Source organism: Mustela nivalis, assembly GCF_964662115.1.
Source record: "Mustela nivalis genome assembly, chromosome: 3".
Classification (NCBI taxonomy): domain Eukaryota; kingdom Metazoa; phylum Chordata; class Mammalia; order Carnivora; family Mustelidae; genus Mustela; species Mustela nivalis.
In genome coordinates this window covers 42,791,148-42,809,576 of record NC_139022.1, presented here as the reverse complement: position 1 = coordinate 42,809,576, position 18,429 = coordinate 42,791,148, and the positions used below count along the sequence as shown (strand labels likewise).

The window sequence follows — 18,429 nt, the reverse complement described above, 5'->3', positions numbered from 1 at the left end:
AAATAAATGCTCACACACACTCTCTCTCTGACTAAAATAAATACATAAGTCTTTAAAAAATATATTTTAAGTCATCTCTATACCCAGTGTGGGGCTCGAATTCACAACCCTGAGATCAAGAGCTGCATTATCCACTGACTGAGCCAGCCAGGCACCTCTCTGTCCTGTCAATACCATTGTTTTCAGTACATTCTTCTTCCTTCTGCTGTCCTGGGGCAATAGGTTGGAGTGTTTCCAATAGAATGTTTTAACAACTGTTAAAGTCAACATATTTAATTTCTTATCAAGTGTTGATGACATTGTGGGGGGAAAGCCAGTGCCCTTGATTTAGCAATCTTATTTTGAGAACTATGGGTACACTTCACAAATGTATACAGATATGTTTACATATCCACCGAGAGTATTCATTGTACCCTCATGTGCAAATTGTGAAAAACTGGAAATAAGAAAATTGTTGCCTGGTAAGGGATAAGTTAAACAAATTGTGTCCCATTTGTCACCTTCTTTTTGTCAAAAGGAATCCCAAATTATTAAATATTACAAATGCCTAAAAACAGAAACACAAAACAAATATAAAAACATTGTTCTGTATGCTTTAAAAAAAATCTAATTTGTCTTTTTGTCTTTTACTTTGGGCTTGGATCATGGGATCTTTTTTCTATGTTACATAGTTCCATTATCCTTAAATATTTTATAGCCAGCACGTATTAGTCTTGTCAGCTGACAAGTAGTAAAGATAATAAGCCATTTCAGTGGTTGCAGTGGATACTTGGAATGATTTTAATTCCTTCATCTCCCTTACTCCCTACATGCAATAATTGCATTTCATATTACTTTGAATATTTTCTCATCTTTTTGCTATTTTAAAATCCAACCCTTCCTATAACTTAGTTTTTCATTGTCAATGTAGTAGTCTACATAATTGCAGTATTTTTTCAGATTATTATTTTTTCCATATAGATTTAATTTATTGATTTATTTGCCAGAATGAGAGAGAGAGAGAGAGAGAGAGAGAGAAAACAAGCAGGCAGAGGCAGAGAGAGAAGCAGGCTTCCCACTGTGCAAGGAGCCAGATGCGGACTCCATCCCAGGACCTGGGATCATGACCTGAGCTGAATGCAGCAGCTAAACTGACTGAGCCACCCAGGTGTCCCTTTTTCAGGATTATTATTCTTACTCTGATTTCCATTCTACCTTTCTTTTTGGAAATTTATTTGGGTGTTGCGGCCAGCATGACGAATTGACCAGGGTAACCGTGGGGGCTAAGAGGATGATGAAAAAAAGTTAAGAAACAAAGAGATGGGGGCAGGAGGGACACTGAAGAAGATGACCAACAGTGCCAGATTTATTCCACATCTTACAAGCATTTATAAGGCAAACCAGAATAGGAGGCGCATTACATCAGTACCTAGTCAGATGACTGCAAGTTCCTATAACAAGTTTACATTAACTACAAGCAAACCTCTTGAGCCCAGGTAGTTTAGGCTAAAGCCATCAGCAAGACAGTCAACCAGGGAGTGGATCATGGGAGGTACAGAACAACAAGGATTAACTAAGAACTCAGGACTCTGGCCACACTGTTCCCTACTGCAGGGAGAGTGTGTGGGAAGTCACGTAGGCGAGCCCAGGACACAGCACAGACCCTTTCTCAGTGCACTCAACTTTCCCGTCCTTAACCTTGTCAAGGTGTCCGGACTTTGAAGGAGACACAAGTCAGGGCCTGCTTTGGTCCTCCACTCCAGCCGTGCCGTGGCCTCCAACATTTGGGGTTCAGAATAATTTGTTTCTTACTTCTGGTATAGAATCAGGAGGCATGATTTTGGGGGTCTTCTATTTAGGTACTTCTGCAACGTAGTTATTCCTGCACATCCTAGGATTTTCTTCCCCCTTATCCTAGGATTATCTGCTAAGAAAACTAGGGAGTTAAGATGTCATAAAATTAATTGCTAGTAGATTGATGTTATAAACTATCTCTGAGATAGTTTTTCTTTTTATTTCTTTTTTTTTTTTTTAAGTGGGTAGACCTGAAAAGCTTGGAAATAAAAAGTGGTGGAGGAGGGGCGCCTGGGTGGCTCAGTGGGTTAAAGCCTCTGCCTTTGGCTCAGGTCTTGATCTCAGAGTTCTGGGATTGAGCCCCGCATCAGGCTCTCTGTTCATCGGGGAGCCTGCTTCCCCTCCTCCCACCCTGCCACCGCCTGCCTCTCTGCCTACTTGTGATCTCTAGCTGTCAAATAAATACATAAAATCTTTAAAAAAAAAAAAAGTGGTGGAGGATTTAAGTAGTATAAATACTTGTAGACATCTTATCCCTTAGTAAGTTTTAATTGAATTCACCTTCACTTCCGACAGACAGGAGAGGTCTTGACATCCGTAGCTTTACAAACGAGCATTCTGTGGTTCTTTAAGGAAAAATATGGAGCAAACGCAATTAGAATTAGAGCTTTTAAGTCATAATTGATTTTGGTGGTAGAAGTATACTGACTTTCAGTTTTAGGTAATGTTTGAACTAATAGGGAAAGTAGTAAGTACAAAGTATAATTTCAGAAACTTTGAAGATAAACACTTGATATAGGAAGAATTATAAATCCATCCCAAATCAGGTGATAGAGAAGAAAATGAGGAAAGAAAAATTGGAGTATTAAAATTTCCTAATTGTTCATAGTGAGGGTCAGTGGTAGTCAAAGGCAACTTTCTAAAGAAATATGGAGCCAAATATATTTTGTAAAGTTGTGCTTGTATTGGTAAGTACATAACTAAAATCAGATAATTAAACTTATAAATTATTAAAATAAAAAACCTAGTCATTTCTAATAGATTTCAAATTATTATGACAAAAATTTAAAATTGCTTGATTTCAAAGATAAAGCATCCCCTGAAAAATTACTAAAGCAATTATTGTTAGCAAAATAAAAATAAAATGAAATAAATCAAATTATAAATTTAAAATAAAAATTTAAATTAAATTAAATTAAATTAAAAATAAAAATATTAATGATATTGATGATGTACACTTATATATCATATATGATATATAATATATAATAACCATTACATGCAATAATTTTAATTAAACATATGATATAATTATTAATAATAAATAATAAATAAAAATAAAAACAAAGCAAAATTACTAGAAAAATAAAAATGAATGAGCTAATAATGAAATTCAAAAATTAGTGGGGAGAAAATGAATTAGGAAACTTTGCTAACTCTAAGTACAGAATCTTTAAAATTCTTAAAAACAATTTGAAATGAAAATTCCAAACTATATCAGTATGGGAAATTGAAGGACAGAAGCAAGTAGAGAAAAGGAAAAAGATAGATATAGCATATTACTGTTCTTTTGAAGTGGAGACCATATTGATGAACTCTAGATGCTATTAAAGAAAATGGAAGTGGGCTTCTGGGTGGCTCAGTTGGTTAAGCAACTGCCTTCGGCTCAGGTCATGATCCTGGAGTCCCAGAATTGAGTCCCACATTGGGCTCCCAGCTCCAAGGGGAGTCTGCTTCTCCCTCTGACCTTCTCCCCTCTCATGCTCTCTCTCACTGTCTTTCTCTCAAATAAATAAATACAATCTTGAAAAAAACATGCAAGTGATAGCAATTTCATAAGGACTAGAAGAAAGAAGTATAGTGTATATATAAAACCAATAGAGGAGAAAAGAACAAAGACACAAGCAAAAAATAAATAAATAAATAAATAAAAGGAAAGAAAGAAAAGCACAAAAGAAGAAAAACCAAAAAGCATAGTAAAAATAAAAATAAGAAAATAATATAGTAAAAGATATGACAAATAGATCAGGAACCACAGTTAAAGGTATGTTAAAGGTATGTATTTTTTGGTACTCATTTTTTTTTTTTTAAAGATTTTATTTATTTATTTGACAGACAGAGATTATAAGTAAGCAGAGAGAGAGGAGGAAGCAGGCTCCCCGCCGAGCAGAGAGCCCGATGTGGGGCTTGATCCCAGGACGCGGGGATCATGACCTGAGCTGAAGGCAGAGGCTTTAACCCACTGAGCCACCCAGGCGCCCTGGTACTCATTTTTTAAAAAACCCATCAATCTGGATAATTCCAGATAATAGATGTTATATTTATGTTCATTACAACACTGAATATGCAGAGGAACATGGATAAGTGTTTCCCACATAATAAGAACAATTTATCATGAAGAACAAAAACATGTAATAGCACCTTTATGCACCTAACCAATTTGTTTGAAATTTATCAGACAATTTGAAAAATATAAAATCTACGAACATAGTAGGAAATTTTAATATCTATCACTCAGAAAGACTGCTTAAAAGATTAAGAATAAATTAAGATTATTGAAAATTATAGCCTCAATACTAGGGTCGACCTAATAGACTTGCACAAAATTCCTACTCCCCAAATATAGAATATACATTATTTTCAAACAAATAAAAATATTTTCCCAAATTGTTTATGTTTAACCTTGGAGTAAATCTTAACAAACAGCAAAAATTGTTTTCCTGCAGATACATTTCCTGAGCCCAGCATAATGTAATTAGATATCAATACTCAGGAAAATACTCACTTGGAAAATAAAAATACAACTCTAAATGATGTGTTTGTTCAACTGGAAATGCAGATGGCTATTATAAGATGTTCATAATTGAACAAGTCAAGTGTATGGGTATCACATATCCAAATTTGTGGGTGTGGGTAAAGCAGTGTGCTCAAAAAATTTAGGACTTAAATACGTGGTACACTGAATGAAATATTGAAAGCAAGTGAAATGAGACTAAAAATAATAATGTACCTCCATCTAATTCAGAAGAAATTAATTACTGAAATAGAAAAAAAGGCAGAAATATTAAAAATGAAATATTTTAGTATATGTGCTGCTGAAGCGAGCACAAAAATGAAATATAAGTAAATATAAATCTCAGGAGATTTTATCCATGAATCTAATATTATTCTTTTGAAAGTGATGAGAACCTTTGGTAAATGTCATCAAGAAGAAAGCAAAAAGCACACATGACTTCAATTTGTTATTGCTTATAGTGCTACTAGATAGTAGTACAAAGGTGATGACAGACTTTATGGAAAAAAAAAATTAAAACATCTAGAGGAAATGACAGTTTTCTTTTTTTCTATTTTTCTTTCTTCCTTCCTTCCTTCCTTCCTTCCTTTCTCTCTCCCTCTCTTCTCCTCTCTCGCTTTCTTTTTTTTTTCCTTCTTTCTTTCTTAGAGAGAGAGAACTCAGGAGAGGAGGAGCAGAAGGAGGGAGAAAGAGAATCATAAGTAGGCTCCTCACAGAGCTCAGAGCCTGATAGAGGGTTTGAGCTCACAACCTGAGGTCATAATCCTGAGCTGAAGTCAGTAGTCAGACACTTAACCAACCAATTGAGCCATTCAGGTGTCCCCAACATGACAATTTTTTAAGGCCATATAGGGAACCAAAATTAACCAAGAAAAAATTAAAACGAGTAGACAAATGAGTTGTTAGATTATATTGGCAAGGTCATCAAATTGGGGAAAAAATGAGGCCAACATGTAAAAATTAATTGAATTCTTTACCTCCACAATGACCATTTTAAAAATGTTGAGTGGAAGAAGGAAATTGAACTGTTACTTCCTACAGTGTGATATTTATGTGAACACTCTCTTCAATTACAAGATCATTCTTTTTTTTATATGTTACATATGTATGTAGGTAAATATAATACACAAGAAGTTATTGGATGGTTTTGAGTCAGTCTAACTGTAGTGCTTTTCCTGACATAGGGAAGAGGATGAGGATGGTCGGTAGTGGTCAGACTTTAAGCATCATAGATAAGATTGTAAGTAGTTTCACTGGTAAGATAAAGGCGAAGGTCTTATTTGTGATTCAAAGAATTTTAATAATATTTATCTCTTTGACTTTAATGCTTAAATAGTAAGTTAAAAGGTAAAGATACAAAAAGCAAAAAAGCTGGTAAAAGTTAATATTACCCTGTTGTGAGGCTATTTTACCAGAGAATGTAATGAAATGCTGAATCTTGCATTCCATTTGTCTGTGGCAGTGTGGGGTTGCTCATACTACAAACCAAGGCTGTCCTAGGGATGTATGCTTTCCAAAGTTATGTGAATATGCAGCTCCAAAGCCAGCATGTCATCCTAGTGGCAGGTCAGTAGGTATCAATGATATTTTCTAGTTGAAATAAATGTTTTTAAATTGCAGAACAATTTTGGAGAAAGAGTCATAGTATAGGGACCATGTGCTCTTCAGTTTTATGACCAGTCCCCTATAGTACTTTTGGTCTTTAAAGTTTCCAGTTGAGAACTCTCAGCAAGTAGTTGGAAAGTTGTACTTTTATTATGTGCGCCTCCCCTCTGATATTAGAACCTTGGTTTACTTTAATACAGTCTGTTTGAATCATACCCAAAAGAAGTTGATCTTTATGAATGAATCTAGGACTTTGTCCCATGACCTCATGCCCAAATTCACCATTTCAGTTTTTATAAATTGTTCATGCAAAAAAATATTTGAGTTTCCACTGTGTTTAAGTTGCTCACTCTTTTAGAAATTTTGATGGGAGAAGTTGTCAGTACATTCAACTAAAATTCTTTAAGAATAGGGATTTAGAGGCTTTATTAAGAAAGTGATTTCTCAGTTGGTTAAGATTTTTGACACATGGTTTTCTAGGAAACCCAAAATTCAGGTAACAAAGAAGGATACCAAAGTGGGATTTCCAGAAAGAGGAGATGGGAAGAGAACTGAACACAACTTTGCTGCTTTTTAACAAGCCCTGTGCTGAACAATATCCACACATATTTTATTTACCCTCCCACAGCAGCCAAATTAAGTCAAGTCATATCAGTTCATAGTTTGCCAAGTATATACTATTTCTCATTTTTCTAAATTCAAGTTCCTGGTTGGAACTTCGTGGTAGTATAGAAAGCCTAAAATAGAGCAAAGGAATGAGAGGAAAGACTTTGTTAAAATCAGTTTTTGATGCCTTTATCATTATGTAGTCACATCAGTAACATATTCTACTGTTGTCAAAATAGTAAGCAATTGGAGTCCACAAGGGACAGGTAAAGAGCAGAAGGGAGAGTAAAAGGATCTCAGTAAGGTACTAAAATGTCCAGTAGCAATATTTCTTTGACATTTCATATGTATCCTTAGGAACTCATCAAATATCCTGTGAAGCTATCTGGCTCAAGGACAACTCTCCACTTTTTCAGAAAACAAAGGACAGTGATAAATTGCATGGGAAGAAGATAATTTGACAGTCTTTTTCTGCTAAAGGTTAGGTGTGAAAGATTAACTACATGCTTTATTTATTCATTATGTATATCTTTCTTACTTTCAGAAATGAAAGAATGCTAACCTGATACGGGATTAAGGCGTAGACAAATTAGAAAGGATTATTTCAGAAAAAGCTTGGTTAAATAGGTTTAATCACAGCAATAAGAACTTTATATTGTTAGTATTTCTGTCTCCCAGGAAGATAATTACTGCCTGGGGTATTGGATACCACAAATGTACCATATGCACACTTTTGTATTACTATGTAGAGGACAGAGGAGTGAATCTAGCTTCTCTGTAGAGAGTAAAAACCAGACTTGTCAAACACCATCAGTTTAAGTTCTAAGTTATGGTCACCTGTGACCCTGTTACAGTTCATGGATAAATCTGTATGAAGTGTTGTAATACCTGGATGTTTGTTTGAAGGGAATAAAAGATACAAGTAATAGAACAATGGCTACAAAACAGAAGAGGCCTTGTAAGGACGAGTAATCATGATAGTCCTGAACAGTGTATTATAAACCATTGGATTGATGCAGTAAGAAACAATAAAAGAAATGAGAAGGTGAGAGGAAAGTAGGAAGGGAGGGAGGGAGGGGGGGCCAGGGAAGGGACGGGAAGGGAAAGGGAAGTGGACAGAAGGGGAGGGCAGAGAAGGAAAGAGGGAAAGGAAGGAAAGGAAGGAAGGAGCAGACTGAAAGACCGTGTGAGAAGGAAGAATAATCATCAGTGAGATATCACAGTGGTAAGAATGGGTACTTGATGCAAACCCTACTTTACAACTGAAGGCAGATAGAGAATTGCTCTCTGCAGTCTGCCCTACTTGCCCCTCCTGTGGTGGAGAGTGGAGAGGGCCTGGAGATGGCCACGGCTGTGTGTCCATGTTGTGTACCTCTGACAGCCTTAGCGACTTTGCCAGTTCCTTTGCCGCTTTGAAGCTGTATACATTTCAGTCTTGATGGACATATATTTGATTAATCTTATAAGCTGACTAGAGTGCCTGATGCTCAGCTCCCTTTTTTGCCTGCTAGCTACTGTCTGTGACAATTTTAATGACAAAGTCTTTTAAAGTATAGTTTGCTATTTTTGAATTACTTCTATGAAACAGTTTTCAGTCAGCACTCACTATAACCTACCAGGAGCAGTAATTGTCCTATGAGTTTCACTACTTATCATCCCATAATTTTTCTGAAGCTTTTTTAAAGTATCATAATATAAATTATATGAATTTTATGTGTGAAATAAATATGTCTTACTTGCTTCTGAATTACCATACTTTCAGCCTTTGGTATTTAAGCACGTGTGTCTAGAATACTCTAATATTGTCTATATTTAATTTGTATTCAAAATTTTGCATTTTTTCTAAAAATAGTAACTCATAGTAGAGGCTTATATCCAAAAATAGAAACAATTGACATATATTTTATTTGAAGAACTTTATTTTTAATAATTAACTCTATTTAGTTTCCCCTAGGTAATAAATAAAGTCATACATTCATACAATTTGTGAGAGAGAACAAAATTCAAAACTTCAACTAGGTGTGGTGCATAAACAATGAATCTTGGAACACTGAAAAAATAAAATTAAAAAAAATTAAAAAATAAAAAGGATTAAAGGGGAAAAAAAATTCAAAACTTTACCTAATCTGACTTATACAAATTCTCCAGTATTTTCTTTGCACCTGTAAAATGGAACCTACTTTTCCTCACATTCCTGTTGTAACATAGTCAGGAATGGAATCTACTTTTTACTCTTAGTTTTGCTTTATTTTACACGGTTCCTAATATTTCTGGCTCAAATAAATCTCTAGAAAGGCTTTTAAGAAACTCTTACAAATCTTTTCAGGCCCTTGGTGTTTATTGTCTTTACAGAGTAAAGCACATATCTGAGAGGGAGAAAAATCTATAAATATTATACATTATTTAAAATGCAGCACATTTTATTTCTTGGCTTGTTTTGTAAAAGTTAATGCTTGTAAGGTCACATTGAATAAAACATTAGCTTTGAGATATGCCTGAAGATATTATCCACAAATATGGAACCAAATTATTCTCTTTTTTTAACTTCAATAACAACTATGAATTAGTTATAGTAATTTAGGTTGTCCTAATTTTGATGCTTCTTTTGAGAATATAGCCAACTTTAAATTATTGTGAAATTATATTACTGTTTTTTAAACTTAAATAATTCTTACAGAATTTTCATATGTTTTGCATTGTTCTTATACCATCCCACCTATTATTTACCTCATATTTTCTGTTAAAATGACTCTTAATTAAGTAAAACCTATACACTCTTTTGCCTTGTAAACAAACATCATAATTTTGATGTATTGGTAGCATGTTTTGGTATGTACTTAATAGATACACTACATTAACATTAAAAATGTGTACTAACTGAACCCTATCAATTACTCAGTGCTAAGTGTCCCACATTTTGGGAGCAACTCCATTATATTATGCATTTTTATGTTATGGGAGACTGAGGTTCTTTGGTCATATCTCTAACTTCTGATTATAGCAACGTATAGGTCTATACTCTTGGTGTTTGGCAGTTGTGGGGATATGAAACCTGGTAAAAGGATCACCTATTTGGAATCATGGGTTTCAGTGTATGGAATCTTGGACAAATATAGATGAACTACTATAAATTTCTGTTTTTAAAAAATGCTATTTTAGATTAAAATATAAATTAAGAAACTATGATCTGGACAAATGGGGAACAGTCTCACAGAAATTAATATTATCTGTGAAGAAATCCCAAATGCAAAATCTTACCTGCTGTTTAATTATTTAGGGGCAGAAATAAGAATCAGAGAAAAAGGAGACAGAGCTTCTCAAGATGAGAAAAATGGCTGTCTAGGGTTTTGGTAAGTAAATAATAGACTCTCATGGGGTTTTCGTGAAAGCCTTATTTTCATGGTGCTTCTTAATATTCCATTTCTATGAATGTGGGAAGAGTTGGGTATGTGTAGAAACTGTACAAATAACCAAGGTTGTATAATTGGATAGTTTCTAAGTAAGTAGTTTGGTAGAACTTGAAAGTCCTCAGGGGGGTCATTGAAAATGCTTTTGATGTAAAGCAGTCTAAAAAAATCGGTGAATTAGAGAATTGAGGGAAGCCCATACGCAATGTTATGTATGATTTAAGAGATTTAGAATGTATTGAACATCATGAAGTTTAGAGATTCCTCCACTGAACCATGTAATATTTGAAACTTGTTAAAGTTTTTGCTGAGATTTGACTTGAGGAGTGTGAGATTGTCTTTTCTGCTCTAGAAAATCTATTAGTGTCTATAATTTAGAAATCAATGCTTAATAATTATTATGTACATATATTTTTAAAAAGCATCCATTTCTATAGAATAGGCTGAGATTGAATAGAAAAACTCACTCTGCTGTTTGGTACAGGATGTTTATGAATCTGTTGTAAATTGCTAATAGTAATACTCTGAAAAGATCAAAATTTAACAGTAGTTTTGTTTAATAAGGCAGTTGTCTTTCTGCATTTTAGGAATTTCATTTTTCTGTTTATAGTATACTTATGATAAAATAAAATAAATATTTTATGAATAAAAGTAGTCATTAAAGTAAAGTTTTGAGTAGTATGATCATGTTATTTATTTAAGCAGTCTAAATTTGTGGCTAAGAATATGAGTTCAGGAATCAGATCTTGGAGGGGTGAGGGTCTTCTACTAAGCAGAGCAAGAAAGCATTTCTAAGCCTCATTTTTCTTGTCTATAAAATGAAGAATGCAAGAGTACCTGTTGAATTTGTTTCTCGTAGGGCTTAAATGAGATAATTTCCATAAAGTTCTCGACGTAGTGCTAGGGAGCATAAGGAGTGCACAAAAAGCTATTATTTTAAATGATAATATAGTGATAAGTAGTAAAAATTAAGTAAACAAACTAATGGAGTGACTTAAGAGTGTATAAAATTTGTATAATTAAAGAGAGATTCCTGGTGAATATGATCATTACCATATTTAAAAAATTTATTAGCAGAGAGTCTAAAACACTCAGTTATCCTGTAAACAGGGTCTCCTTGTGGGGAGCCAAGAGGATAGCTCTCAGAGCTATGAAAGCCAATTAAAAAATGGTAACAATGCAAATTTTGTGACTTTTCAATATCTTTGGTTGATTGTTGAGAAGATGTAAAAGTGAGCTTTTATTTTTAAATTGGGTGCTACAAGTTTCTTTAGATGACAACCCAATGGTGTTTTGAGCCACAGTGGTCAATTAAATTCTCCTATAAAGTAATGTTTGTTGTGGTTTGAAGTGATGGTTCATAGCCAGTGGTCAAGAAAGATTTCTTGAGCTGTGTTTGGTGCAAAAAGTGATTTTATTAAAGCATAGGGACAGAACCTGTCACTGCACTGGGAGCTGTACTGGGGTCATGAGCAGTGGCTGATTATATACTTTCAAGCTTGGAGAGGGTTAGGGATAGCATAAGTCTCTAAGAAATTTTGGAAGCAAGGTCTCCAGGACCTTGAGGCGGCCATCTATTGTTAGGAAAAGGTCATTGATTACTGTCTAATAAAATCTTAGTCATGAGACCCTTTAGATGTATATTGTTGGGTTATATTGGATGATTACCAACATATATCTTGGCGGTTTAGAGATCAAGGAAATTTCCAAAAGAATTTTTTAAAAGACTTATTAATTTATTTGAGAGGGGAGGACAGAGAGAGAGAGGAGGAGAGAGAGAGAGAGAGAGAGAGAATCTCAAGCAGACTCCCTGTTGAGCTCGAACTCACAACCCTGAGATCAGGACCCTAAGCTGAAATCAAGAGTTGGACACTAAACGGCCTCAGCCAACCAGGCACTCCCAAAGGGATTTATATCTGTTAAAGTAGACTTACAGGATCTTGGAGGTCAAGATAATGTTAAGCTAAGATCACCTTTTGCTCTTAGCTAAGTATTAACATCTAGGCAGCTGAGTTCCTAGAGGAATGTCACTCTGACTGTTTCAAGGACTTGTCGATGGACTGTAGGTAATGAGGAAATTTAATTTTTTTCTTTTGCTTTTGTTTCCCAATCAGTAAGACTCATTGTATCCCTGCTTGTTCATTCTTGACCTTCTCTTTTTGTATAATATGTACAGATTTCCTGCCTTTGTACCTCTCCTAAAATTTGTGGTTGCCTCAAGTGTCCCAAATGTTAGAGAAAAATATTACATAATCTCTAAATCAATTCACTCTTCTAATATATTTTAAGAAAGAAATATGAAAAAATGAAAGAAAATAACCACAAATATGTACAATATATACAGTGAAGGAATAGATGGTAATTGAAAACTTCTTTGTACCAACTGCCTTTCAGAAGTTTTTCAGATGTATCTATATTATTATTCAGTTCCTCCAAAGAAACTGCAGTGATTTTAAGAAATGAGCTTTTTGATTGTGTATCTTCTCCCTTTTTTTCTCCATATGCATTGGTATTTGGGGAATTCATAAACAATCTACTGAAATTTTAGAACAGTGATTTTCATTATATTCACTATGGAAGAAATTTAGATTCTCAATTTTTCATCTTTTTTTCTATTTATAACAATTAAAAATAATTTTGAAAAATGAAATAGCATCTTCTTGACACATTTTGGTTTCCAGATGTGTTTTTTTGACATACTACAAACAGTACTACTTGGGCTTAGACCATAAAGTATTTGTAGTTGTAAAATATGAATGATAAAACCAAACATACATAAATGTGAATGGTATGCTGTATTTGTCAATGGTAAAATTTCAACCACTAACAAATATTTGAAACCTTCTTAGTGATTTCTTTTTAGGCCTAAAATAAGATATAGTCGATTTCACTGCATTGGAAGTAAAGAAGACTTGAAATTCTATTAAAATATACTTTAAAATGAAAAGTTTAGGGGTGTCTGGGTGGTTCAGTCAGTGACTCTTCTGGCTCTGATTTTGGCTCCGGTCATGATCTCAGAGTAGTGAGATTGAGCTTGGCTCTGAAGGGTCAGCATGAAGTCTGCTTATTATTCTCTCCCCCTTCCTCTCCCTCTTCCTGTACCCCTGCTCATGCTTGTGCATGCGTGTGCGTTCTTCCTCTCAAATAAATAAATAAATACTCTTTAAAAAATAAAATAAATGAAAAGTTTAGTGACATTAGTAACATTGACATTTTTCTATATGCAACATTAAATACCACTGTATCAATAAAACAATGAAAATGTATATATAATAATACATACATCATGATAAACAATGTGCCTCTTTATCTCCTTTTTAACCTGTGTAAAAAATACACACACATTATATGTATATATGTATATATATCTCATGAGAAAAAAATGTTCCTCCTAAACTGCTTTTAAATTATATTCTTGTACATTATTCATTTATTATTCAAAACTCACTTATGAAAACTGCTGTGACAGGGATGATGTTCAGTTTTTCCTTTAACCTCTGTAATCATTAAAAGAATGCATTTATAGTGAATTGACTGCAAATAGCAGAATTGTGTTTATATAAATGCCTGCTTTGCAATTAAGCTGATCTAAGAACCATAAAAACATTAGATCCTGCCTGTAGTCCTTTCTTTTTTTTTTTTTTAATTTTATTTATTTATTTGACAGAGAGGGATCACAAGTAGGCAGAAAGGCAGCCAAAGAGAAAGAGAGGAAAGCAGGCTCCCTGCTGAGCAGAGCACCCAATGTGGGGCTCCATCCCAGTACCCTGAGATCATGACATGAGCTGAAGGCAGAGGCTTTATTTAACCCACTGAACCACCCAGGTGCCCCCCTGTAGTCCTTTCTTAGCAGGAAAGGATGTAGATTTCTTTCCTTCACTTACATTTTGTATTTGAATGACACCAAGCATTATTCCAGACATTTTTATATCTGTAGAATCATGTTTACCAAATATGCAATTTGGTTGTAAAAAACACCAGTATTAGAACAGAATCTATTTATTTACTTATTGTTAGTTCCCTTACTGAATTCCTAATACACATGGGACTGTATTAAGTAATAGGACTAGTGTTAGAAAAAGATACTACCTATACTCTCGAAGAGCTCTTAGTCCAAGAGAAGAAATGGATAGACAACAAGAGTTGTAATGATACAGTGTGATAGGAGTTATGGGAGAGATATGCCCAGGATACTATAAAAGCACAGGCAGGACAACTAGAGCAGTTTGGGAAACTTCTAGGAAGAGATGTTGATTGAGTGTAGTCTAATAAATAAATAAGCAGGCAATCGACAGGAGGCAAGAACATTTCTAACATTTACAAAAGTATGAAGGCAAGAGAGAGCATGATATGCTTGAAGAAAAAGTTCCCTTTCAAAGTACAGATGTGGATAGATGGATAGACACGGTAGCTGAGGTCCTGAGAGAATAAATAACTTGATCAAAGTCAAAGAGCTAATCAATGGCAGAGAGAGGATTATTACAGTTTTTAATTTTTAATTAAAAAAATTTTAATTCTAGTGCAGTTAGCATACAATATTCTATTAGCTTCAGGGGTAGAATACAGTGATCAATATTTGCATATATTATTTAATGCTTATCAAGATAAGTATAAGTATAAGTTAATCCCCTTCACCTATTTTACCCATTTCTCCACCTATCTCTCCCACAAACCAACGGTTTGTTCTCTAGTCTAGTCTGTTTTTTGCTTTGTGTCTCTTTTTTCCTCCTGTGTTCATTCATTTTGTTTCTTAAATATCACATATGAGTGAAATGATATGGCATTTGTCTTTCTTTCACCGCCTTATTTCACTTAGCATTAAACTCTCTAGATCCATCCATATTGTGGCAAATGGCAATGTTTCATTATTTTTTATGTCTGAGTAACATTCCATTGTGGTGTGTGTGTGTGTGTGTGTGTGTGTGTATGTGTGTGTGTATGTACCACATCCTTATGTGTTCAGCTGTCCATGGCACTTGGGCTACTTCTATAATTTAGCTATTGTAAATAATGCTGCAATAAAATTAAGGGTGTATATATCCCTTTGAATTCGTACTTTTGCATTCTTTTGGTAAATACCCAGTAGTGCATTTACTGGATCATACGGTAGTTCTATTTTATTTTATTTTATTTTTTTATTTTTATTTTTTTTAAACAATGGTGTGTTTCAGGCATTGCTTTTTTTTTTTTTTTAAAGATTTTATTTATTTATTTGACAGAGAGAAATCACAAGTAGATGGAGAGGCAGGCAGAGAGAGAGAGGGAAGCAGGCTCCCTGCTGAGCAGAGAGCCCGATGCGGGACTCGATCCCAGGACCATGAGATCATGACCTGAGCCGAAGGCAGCAGCTTAACCCACTGAGCCACCCAGGCACCCACGGTAGTTCTATTTAAAATTTTTTTTCAGGAACCTTATTTCTGTCTTCCACGGTGGCAGCTCCAGTTTGTATTCTTACCAGCAGTACAGAAAGTTCCTTTTTTTCCACATCCTCACCAGCACTTGTCATTTTCTTGAGGTTTTAATTTTAACCATACTGATGGGTGTGAAGTGATTTGCATTTCCCTGATAAGTCCAATGTTGAGCATGTTTTCATGTGTCTGTTGGCCATCTGTATATCTTCTTTGGAGAAATGTCTGTTCATGTCTTCTTCCCATTTTTAATTAGATTATTTGGTTTTGTGGGGTTTGGCTTTTTTTTTTTTTTTTTTGGTATTGAGTTATGTAAATTCTTTATATATTTTGGATATAAACCCTGACTTGCATATGCCATTTGCAAATATCTTCTCCCATTCAGTAGGTTATCTTTTAATTTTGGTGGTTTTTGTAGTTTTTGTTGTTGGCTTGTTTTGCTATGCAGAAACTTTTTAATTTGATATAGGTTCCATAGTTTCTTTTGCTTTTGTTTCCCTTGCCCCAGGAGACATGTGTAGTAGAAAGATGTTAAAACCAATGTCTGGGAAATTACTGCTTGTGTTCTCTTCTGGGAGTTTTATGGTTTCAGGTCTCACATTTATGTCCTTAATCCATTACAAGTTTATTTTGGTATAGGGTTTAAGAAAATGGTCCAGTTTCATTCTTTTGCAGGTAACTGTCTGGTTTTCCTAACACCATTTGTTGGAGAGACTGTCTTTTTTGCAATGCATATTCATGCCTCATTTGTCAAAGATTAATTGACTATATAATTGTGTTTTGTTTTGTTTTGATAACTATCCCAGGGAAAGAGTTTTTATTTCAATTTCTACTTGTGGATTTCAAATCCCACAGCTCCAAGGAGTATAGTGACTTCTGTGATTTCATAAGTCCAATAAGCTTCCCACATCTTTGTTCAGTTTTGGAGACCACTTCCTTTAAACTTTTCTTGTCAACATCTTTTTATGTGAGATATAATCGACATAAAATAAAGCCTCAACTCTGCTGAGGGTCTAAGGAAAATGACCCATTTCGATTGGAAAGGTGAAATAAGGTTGGACTAGAAGTAAGTCTCACTGGTGTTTGAGGCCTGAGAAAGAACAAGCTAGGTCACAGAAGTTTTACATATGTTTAAGTGATTTCTATATAATGCACTTCAGCAAAAAAGGACTTAGAATATATTAACAAAGTTGTTGATAACGGCAGTCCTCCTGACAGAATGTGTGCTACCATTTAAATGTTCTTTAGACTTCAACAGACCTCATGTATTGTTAGAGAATTGGGAAGGGGTGCTGCTGTATAACATACTTGAAAGCCTTAGTGAGATTTGGTAAGTAATACAGATGTGTGATAGAACATTACGAGTGAAGTAGAGTAGGACATAAAAAGTGTCTTCAAATTCAAGTCACGTTAATTTATATCATGAATGTCCTACAGTGGTATATCTCATTTTAATATAAATTAATATACTAGTGAAGCTGTTTTTAAATATACCTGTATACCAGGCACTTTTAGGTAACGGATATACAAAGGAAAAAACCATTTTCTGACTTAGAGGAGCTTACTGTGGAGTGAAGGATGTTTATGGTAGTAATAATGACCTTTCTTAAAGGTCATTCTCCAATGACTACAAAACTTACCCATGCCTCTCTTTACAATAAATTCTATGAATTTTAAAAACTTTTTATTAACTTATGAAATATGTTCAAATATGTTTATTGACTACCTACTATACATGCCAAGTGTTTTATAAGATGTTAGAAATACTACGTAAGATTTAGTTCTTGCTTTCAAGAAATGTTTAGTCATGTGTGATACATTATAGAGCTAAATGCATGCCAATTTTAAAATTTATTAATAAGTGAACCTAAATTAGAGAAAGGAAGAAAAGATTATGCAGAGTCTTGCTCTTATCTTCTCTATCCTTTTTTGCACTCTTGAGTGCTGTTTTGGTTTCCTTTTTTTTCTTTTTTTTTTTTTTTAATTTTTTATTTTTTATAAACATATATATTTATCCCCAGGGGTACAGGTCTGTGAATCACCAGGTTTACACACTTCACAGCACTCACCAAAGCACATACCCTCCCCAATGTCCATAATCCCACCCCCTTCTCCCAAACCCCCTCCCCCCAGCAACCCTCAGTTTGTTTTGTGAGATTAAGAGTCACTTATGGTTTGTCTCCCTCCCAATCCCATCTTGTTTCATTTATTCTTCTCCTACCCACTTAAGCCTCCATGTTGCATCACCACTTCCTCATATCAGGGAGATCATATGATAGTTGTCTTTCTCTGCTTGACTTATTTCGCTAAGCATGATACGCTCTAGTTCCATCCATGTTGTCGCAAATGGCAAGATTTCATTTCTTTTGATGGCTGCATAGTATTCCATTGTGTATATATACCACATCTTCTTGATCCATTCATCTGTGGATGGACATCTAGGTTCTTTCCATAGTTTGGCTATTGTGGACATTGCTGCTATAAACATTCGGGTGCATGTGCCCCTTTGGATCACTACATTTGTATCTTTAGGGTAAATACCCAATAGTGCAATTGCTGGGTCATAGGGCAGTTCTATTTTCAACATTCTGAGGAACCTCCATGCTGTTTTCCAGAGTGGCTGCACCAGCTTGCATTCCCACCAACAGTGTAGGAGGGTTCCCCTTTCTCCACATCCTCGCCAGCATCTGTCATTTCCTGACTTGTTGATTTTAGCCATTCTGACTGGTGTGAGGTGATATCTCATTGTGGTTTTGATTTGTATTTCCCTGATGCCGAGTGATATGGAGCACTTTTTCATGTGTCTGTTGGCCATCTGGATGTCTTCTTTGCAGAA

General features: G+C 34.7%; 1 protein-coding gene across 4 annotated transcripts in view; it reads left to right on the top strand.

Annotated features, from left to right (window-relative positions):
- LOC309861003 (uncharacterized protein) overlaps window positions 1–18,429 on the top strand; it is a 203,732-nt gene that overhangs the window by 28,818 nt on the left and 156,485 nt on the right. Inside the window, exon 3 of one of the 4 annotated variants that reach the window (XR_014309722.1) lies at window positions 10,056–10,128. The exons of the other annotated variants lie outside the window; for them this stretch is intronic. The gene's annotated coding sequence lies outside the window, so the exon portion shown is untranslated. The remainder of the gene's footprint in view (window positions 1–10,055; window positions 10,129–18,429) is intronic. 4 annotated transcript variants of the gene reach the window in all.